At 37.1% G+C, this 6,934-nt stretch overlaps 1 non-coding gene and 1 pseudogene across 1 annotated transcript; one reads left to right on the top strand and one right to left on the bottom strand.

The window, feature by feature from the left end:
* The first annotated feature begins 2,999 nt into the window (after window positions 1-2,999).
* LOC135030009 (U1 spliceosomal RNA) lies at window positions 3,000-3,162 on the top strand. Its single transcript, XR_010226078.1, has one exon. It is a non-coding gene; the product is annotated as a U1 spliceosomal RNA (small nuclear RNA).
* A 3,253-nt stretch (window positions 3,163-6,415) lies between these two features.
* Window positions 6,416-6,594, bottom strand: LOC135030078 (U1 spliceosomal RNA; annotated as a pseudogene).
* Window positions 6,595-6,934: the final 340 nt, after the last annotated feature.

The following is a 6,934-nucleotide window of genomic DNA, read 5'->3' as shown; positions in this document are numbered from 1 at the left end:
CAACCCTTTGATTAATAACCAAACACACTAACCGATTGCGCCACAGAGACACTTTGCAAACTTACATACTGACAAAGGCTAATAAGCATTCATCTAGAACGTTTCCTAGAAAAACTTTAAAAAGTCAATAATCTGGAGAGTTTTTGTAAGATGTTTCTTCCATCAACCAACGAAGAAACACATTGGTACTTTCCCATGATGAGTGAGTGCTTCAGGATCTCTTGCACTTACATGTGCAGCAGAGTACTGCATTGGAAACATGCTGGGCCCATAACCCAGAGGTAGGCAGATTGAAACTATCCTCTGCTATATGCATTTTTTATTGTTAATTAAAGTAATCCAAAACTGGGATTGATATTTTTGCTCTTTTATTTTTACTTTAAAGTACAATAACTTTTACCATTTTAATTTGTTTTAATAGTATATTGACAGTATTGTTTTCTTTCAAAAATCCACTTAATTTTCTTTACCCTATTTTTATAATGGTAATTGACAAAAACAAACTACATTGTCACCAGAAGAGCAATACAAAATGTACAAGTGATATATTAAAATCATCTTTCCAGCTTGAATTTCAATGATGCATTGGGGCAACGATTTTGTGAGAAACATCTTCACCCTTAAATAAAGATTTTCTTAATTCCTTACCTGTGTGCTAATTAGATATCACCTTGTTTTCACATTAAACAGACTTCCACATGCGAAAGCAGCAAGGATGCAGTGGCGTTAATGTTTCCTGGTGTCAACCTGTATTATTTCAGTAGACATTGAAATGAGGATGCATCTTGCTGCCTTTCCAATGAAGCAAGTTTAATTTAGTAATAGGTGAAAAACCATCCCTACAAAGGTGTTAATCAGAGACTTGGCTTTGTGGACACTTTTCAGAGAACAAATTTGTTAGCATAAAAATAAAGCCAGAAAATGAAGAGCTGTTTAATCACTCAATTGGATTTTTTTGCCAGCATATTTCTTTTTCTCTGCAACTCACTGCTAAATTGTGCTTCCTAGCTGTTTTTATAAAATCACTGAATCAAATCTAACTCTGATTACATCAGAGAAGGCCAGGTACCCTACACCATAACAGGGGGTTTGAAATTTTGACTTGTCTACTTAAAGATCACCAAAATCTGATAACAAGGTCAATTACGTCCCTGGGTGGGATTGAACCACCAACCTTTTAGTTAATAACCATACACACAGACTGATTGCGCCACAGCGACACTTTGCAAAAGTACATACTGACAAATGCTAATAAGCATTCATCTAGAACGTTTCCTAGAAACATTTTAAAAAGTCAATAATGTGGAGAGTTTTTGTAAGATGTTTCTTCCATCAACCAATAAAGAAACACATTGGAACTTTCCCATGATGAGTGAGTGCTTCAGGACCTCTTGCACTTACATGTGCAGCAGAGTACTGTAATGGAAGCATGCTGGGTCCATAACCCAGAGGTAGGCAGATTGAAACTATCCTCTGCTATATGCATTTTTTTTTGTTAATTAAAGTAATCCAAAACTGGGATTGATATTTTTGCTCTTTTATTTTTACTTAAAGTACAATAACTTTTACCATTTTAATTTGTTTTAATAGTATATTGACAGTATTGTTTTCTTTCAAAAATCCAATTAATTTTCTTTACCCGATTATTAAAATGGTAATTGACAAAAACAAACTACATTGTCACCAGAAGAGCAATACAAAATGTACAAGTGATATATTAAAATCATCTTTCCAGCTTGAATTTCAATGATGCATTGGGGCAACGATTTTGTGAGAAACATCTTCACCCTTTAATAAAGATTTTCTTAATTCCTTACCTGTGTGCTAATTAGATATCACCTTGTTTTCACATTAAACAGACTTCCACATGAGAAAGCAGCAAGGATGCAGTGGCGTTAATGTTTCCTGGTGTCAACCTGTATTATTTCAGTAGATATTGAAATGAGGATGCATCTTGCTGCCTTTCCAATGAAGCAAGTTTAATTTAGTAATAGGTGAAAAACCATCCAAGAGCTGTTTAATCACTCAATTGGATTTTTTTGCCAGCATATTTCTTTTTCTCTGCAACCCACTGCTAAATTGTGCTTCCTAGCTGTTTTTATAAAATCACTGAATCAAATCTAACTCTGATTACATCAGAGAAGTCTAAATACCTAACACCATAACAGGGGGTTTGAAATTTTGACTTGTCTACTTAAAGATCACCAAAATCTGATAACAAAGTCAATTACATACCTGGGTGGGATTGAACCACCAACCTTTTGGTTAATAGCCATACACACTAACTGATTGCGCCACAGCGACACTTTGCAAAATTACATACTGACAAAGGCTAATAAACAATCATCTAGAACGTTTCCTAGAAAAACTTTAAAAAGTCAATAATCTGGAGTGTTTTTGTAAGATGTTTCTGCCATCAACCAATGAAGAAACACATTGGTACTTTCCCATGATGAGTGAGTGCTTCAGGATCTCTTGCACTTACATGTGCAGCAGAGTACTGCAATGGAAGCATGCTGGGCCCATAACCCAGAGGTAGAAAGATTGAAACTATCCTCTGCTATATGCATTTTTTTTGTTAATTAAAGTAATCCAAAACTGGGATTGATATTTTTGCTCTTTTATTTTTACTTAAAGTACAATAACTTTTACCATTTTAATTTGTTTTAATAGTATATTGACAGTATTGTTTTCTTTCAAAAATTCACTTAATTTTCTTTTCTGTGTGCTAATTAGATATCACCTTGTTTTCACATTAAATAGACTTCCACATGAGAAAGCAGCAAGGATGCAGTGGCGTTAATGTTTCCTGGTGGTAGTGGGGTACTGTGTTTGTGCTTTCCTCTGGTCAGCTCTGGTAAAAGTCAGATTTCTTTGTCTCAGATCTTCCTCTAGCCTTGTTCTTCTTTCGAGAGTTCCCTTGTGCTGCCTCAGTTGGATCTCCTTCACTTGACAGGGGGGTACCCGAGCAGCGACCCTCCCCAGCACTAGCCCAACTCCTACTTACCTGCCAGGTGAGATACTATGATCAGGAAGGTGCTTCTCCCAGGGAAAGGCTCACCCATTGCACTCTGGGTGTGCTGCTCCTGCGATTTCCCCAAATGTGGGAAACTTGACTGCATAATTTGTGTTTCCCCTGGTCGGCTCTCGTATAATTCAGATCTCTTTGTCTCAGGTCTCTCTCCAGCCTAGTTTGCTGTCTGTTTCCACTTCTCTTTTCTTAAACCGCTCCCTTCTATGCCCTTGTGCACCTTAATTAAATCTAACTCTGATTACGTCAGAGAAGGCCAGGTACCCTACACCATAAGAGGGGGTTTGAAATTTTGACTTGTCTACTTAAAGATCACCAAAATCTGATCACAAGGTCAATTACATCACTGGGTGGGAACCTTTTGGTTAATAGCCCATGTAAGTGCAAGAGATCCTGAAGCACTCACTCATCATGGGAATGTACCAATGTGTTTCTTACAAAAATTCTCCAGATTATTGACTTTTTAAAGTTTTTCTAGGAAACGTTCTAGATGAATGCTTATTAGCCTTTGTCAGTATGTACTTTTGCAAAGTGTCGCTGTGGCGCAATCAGTTAGTGTGTATGGCTATTAACCTAAAGGTTGGTGATTCAATCCCACCCAGGGACGTAATAGACCTTGTTATCAGATTTTGGTGATCTTTAAGTAGACAAGTCAAAATTTCAAACCCCCTCTTATGGTGTAGGGTACCCGGCCTTCTCTGATGTAATCAGAATTAGATTTGATTCAGTGATTTTATAAAAAACAGCTAGGAAGCACAATTTAGCAGTGGGTTGCAGAGAAAAAAAATTATGCTGGCAGAAAAGTCCAATTGAGTGATTAAACAGCTCTTCATTTTCTGATTTTATGTTTATGCTAACAAATTTGCTCTCTGAAAAGTGTCCACAAAGCCAAGTCTCTGATTAACACCTTTGTAGGAATGGTTTTTCACCTATTACTGAATTAAACTTGCTTCATTGGAAAGGCAGCAAGATGCATCCTCATTTCAATGTCTACTGAAATAATACAGGTTGACACCAGGAAACATAAACGTCACTGCATCCTTGCTGCTTCCTCATGGGGAAGTCTGTTTAATGTGAAAACAAGGTGATATCTAATCAGCACACAGGTAAGGAATTAAGAAAATCTTTCTTTATGGGTGAAGATGTTTCTCACAAAATTGTTGCACCAAGGCATCATTGAAATTCAAGCTGGAAAGATGATTTTAATATATCACTTGTACATTTTGTACTGCTCTTCTGGTGACAATGTAGATTGTTTTTGTCAATTACCATTTTAATAATCGGGTAAAGAAAATTAATTGGATTTTTGAAAGAAAACAATACTGTCAATATACTATTAAAACAAATTAAAATGGTAAAAGTTATTGTACTTTAAGTAAAAATAAAAGAGCAAAAATATCAATCCCAGTTTTGGATTACTTTAATTAATAAAAACAATGCATATAGCAGAGGATAGTTTCAATCTGCCTACCTCTGGGTTATGGGCCCAGCATGCTTCCATTACAGTACTCTGCTGCACATGTAAGTGCAAGAGATCCTGAAGCACTCACTCATCATAGGAAAGTACCAATGTGTTTCTTCATTGGTTGATGGAAGAAACATCTTACAAAAACTCTCCACATTATTGACTTTTTAAAATGTTTCTAGGAAACGTTCTAGATGAATGCTTATTAGCCTTTGTCAGTATGTACTTTTGAAAAGTGTCGCTGTGGCGCAATCAGTTAGTGTATAAGGCTATTTACCAAAAGGTTGGTGGTTCAATCCCACCCAGGGACGTAATTGACCTTGTTATCAGATTTCGGTGATCTTTAAGTAGACAAGTCAAAATTTCAAACCCCCTCTTATGGTGTAGGGTACCTGGCCTTCTCTGATGTAATCAGAGTTAGATTTGATTAAGTGATTTTATAAAAAAAACAGCTAGGAAGCACAATTTAGCAGTGGGTTGCAGAGAAAAAGAAAAATGCTGGCAGAAAAATCCAATTGAGTGATTAAACAGCTCTTCATTTTCTGGCTTTATTTTTATGCTAACAAATTTGTTCTCTGAAAAGTGTCCACAAAGCCAAGTCTCTGATTAACACCTTTGTAGGGATGGTTTTTAACCTATTACTAAATTAAACTTGCTTCATTGGAATGGCAGCAAGATGCATCCTCATTTCAATGTCTACTGAAATAATACAGGTTGACACCAGGAAACATTAACGCCACTGCATCCTTGCTGCTTTCTCATGTGAAAGTCTGTTTAATGTGAAAACAAGGTGATATCTAATTAGCACACAGGTAGGGAATTAAGAAAATCTTTATTTAAGGGTGAAGATGTTTCTCACAAAATCGTTACCTCAATGCATCATTGAAATTCAAGCTGAAAAGATGATTTTAATATATCACTTGTACATTTTGTATTGCTCTTCTGGTGACAATGTAGTTTGTTTTTGTCAATTACCATTTTAATAATAGGGTAAAGAAAATTAAGTGGATTTTTGAAAGAAAACAATACTGTCAATATACTATTAAAACAAATTAAAACAGTAAAAGTTATTGTACTTTAAGTAAAAATAAAAGAGCCAAAATATCAATCCCAGTTTTGGATTACTTTAATTAACAAAAAAAATGCATATAGCAGAGGACAGTTGCAATCTGCCTACCTCTGGGTTATAGGCCCAGCATGCTTCCATTGTAGTCCTTTGCTGCACATGTAAGTGCAAGAGATCCTGAAGCACTCACTCATCATGGGAAAGTACCAATGTGTTTCTTCATTGGTTGATGGAAGGAACATCTTACAAAAACTCTCCAGATTATTGACTTTTTAAAGTTTTTCTAGGAAACGTTCTAGATGAATGCTTATTAACCTTTGTCAGTATGTACTTTTGCAAAGTGTCTCTGAGGCGCAAACAGTTAGCGTGTTCAGTTGTTAACCAAAAGGTTGGTGGTTCAATCCCACCTAGGGACGTAATTGACCTCGTTATCAGATTTTGGTGATCTTTAAGTAGACAAGTAAAAATTTCAAACCACCTCTTATGGTGTAGGGTACCTGGCCTTCTCTGATGTAATCAGAGTTAGATTTGATTAAGTGATTTTATAAAAAAAAACAGCCACGAAGCACAATTTAGCAGTGGGTTGCAGAGAAAAAGAAATATGCTGGCAGAAAAATCCAATTGAGTGATTAAACAGCTCTTCATTTTCTGGCTTTATTTTTATGCTAACAAATTTGTGCTCTGAAAAGTGTCCACAAAGCCAAGTATCTGATTAACACCTTTGTAGGGATGGTTTTTCACCTATTATTAAATTAAACTTGCTTCATTGGAAAGGCAGCAAGTGATGTCATCCAAGCAGTGGGTCAAAGTTGGCTTCAAACCTCGTCTGCTTATGAAAAGAGAAAAGGGGTATGCAGGGCATGGCGGCCTTTTGCGGTGCTTGGATGACCCCTAGTTCGCATTAAATAATGCAGTCGAGTTTCCCACATTTGGGGAAATCACAGGGGTCAGCATACCCAGAATGCAATGAATGAACCGCACCCTGGGAGAACAGTCTTCATGACCATGGTATCTCCTATGCAAAATAAGTATGATTTGGGATAGGGCTGGGGAGGGCCGCTGCTCAGGCACATCTCTGTCAAGTAAAGGAGATTCAACTGAGGCAGCACAAGGGAACTCTCATCTGGGGACAACAACTGCAGGGAGAACACATATTTTCAGATGAACATGGGAGGGCAGAAGGCTGCCTAATACTGAAGCACCCCCAAACAACAAACCAAATGCAACAACTAGTGCAAGCATTCCTGGGGGAAGGCCTGCAGCAGATGGATTTGCATATGGCGATGTCATCCAAGCAGTGGGTCAAAGTTGGCTTCAACCCTCGTCTGCATATGAAAAGAGAAAAGGGGCGTGCAGGGCATGGCGGCCTTTT

This window comes from Pseudophryne corroboree, unplaced genomic scaffold, assembly GCF_028390025.1.
Source record: "Pseudophryne corroboree isolate aPseCor3 unplaced genomic scaffold, aPseCor3.hap2 scaffold_494, whole genome shotgun sequence".
Taxonomy (NCBI): domain Eukaryota; kingdom Metazoa; phylum Chordata; class Amphibia; order Anura; family Myobatrachidae; genus Pseudophryne; species Pseudophryne corroboree.
The sequence above is the reverse complement of the archived record's forward strand: the minus strand, read 5'-3'. Positions and strand labels throughout refer to the sequence as shown.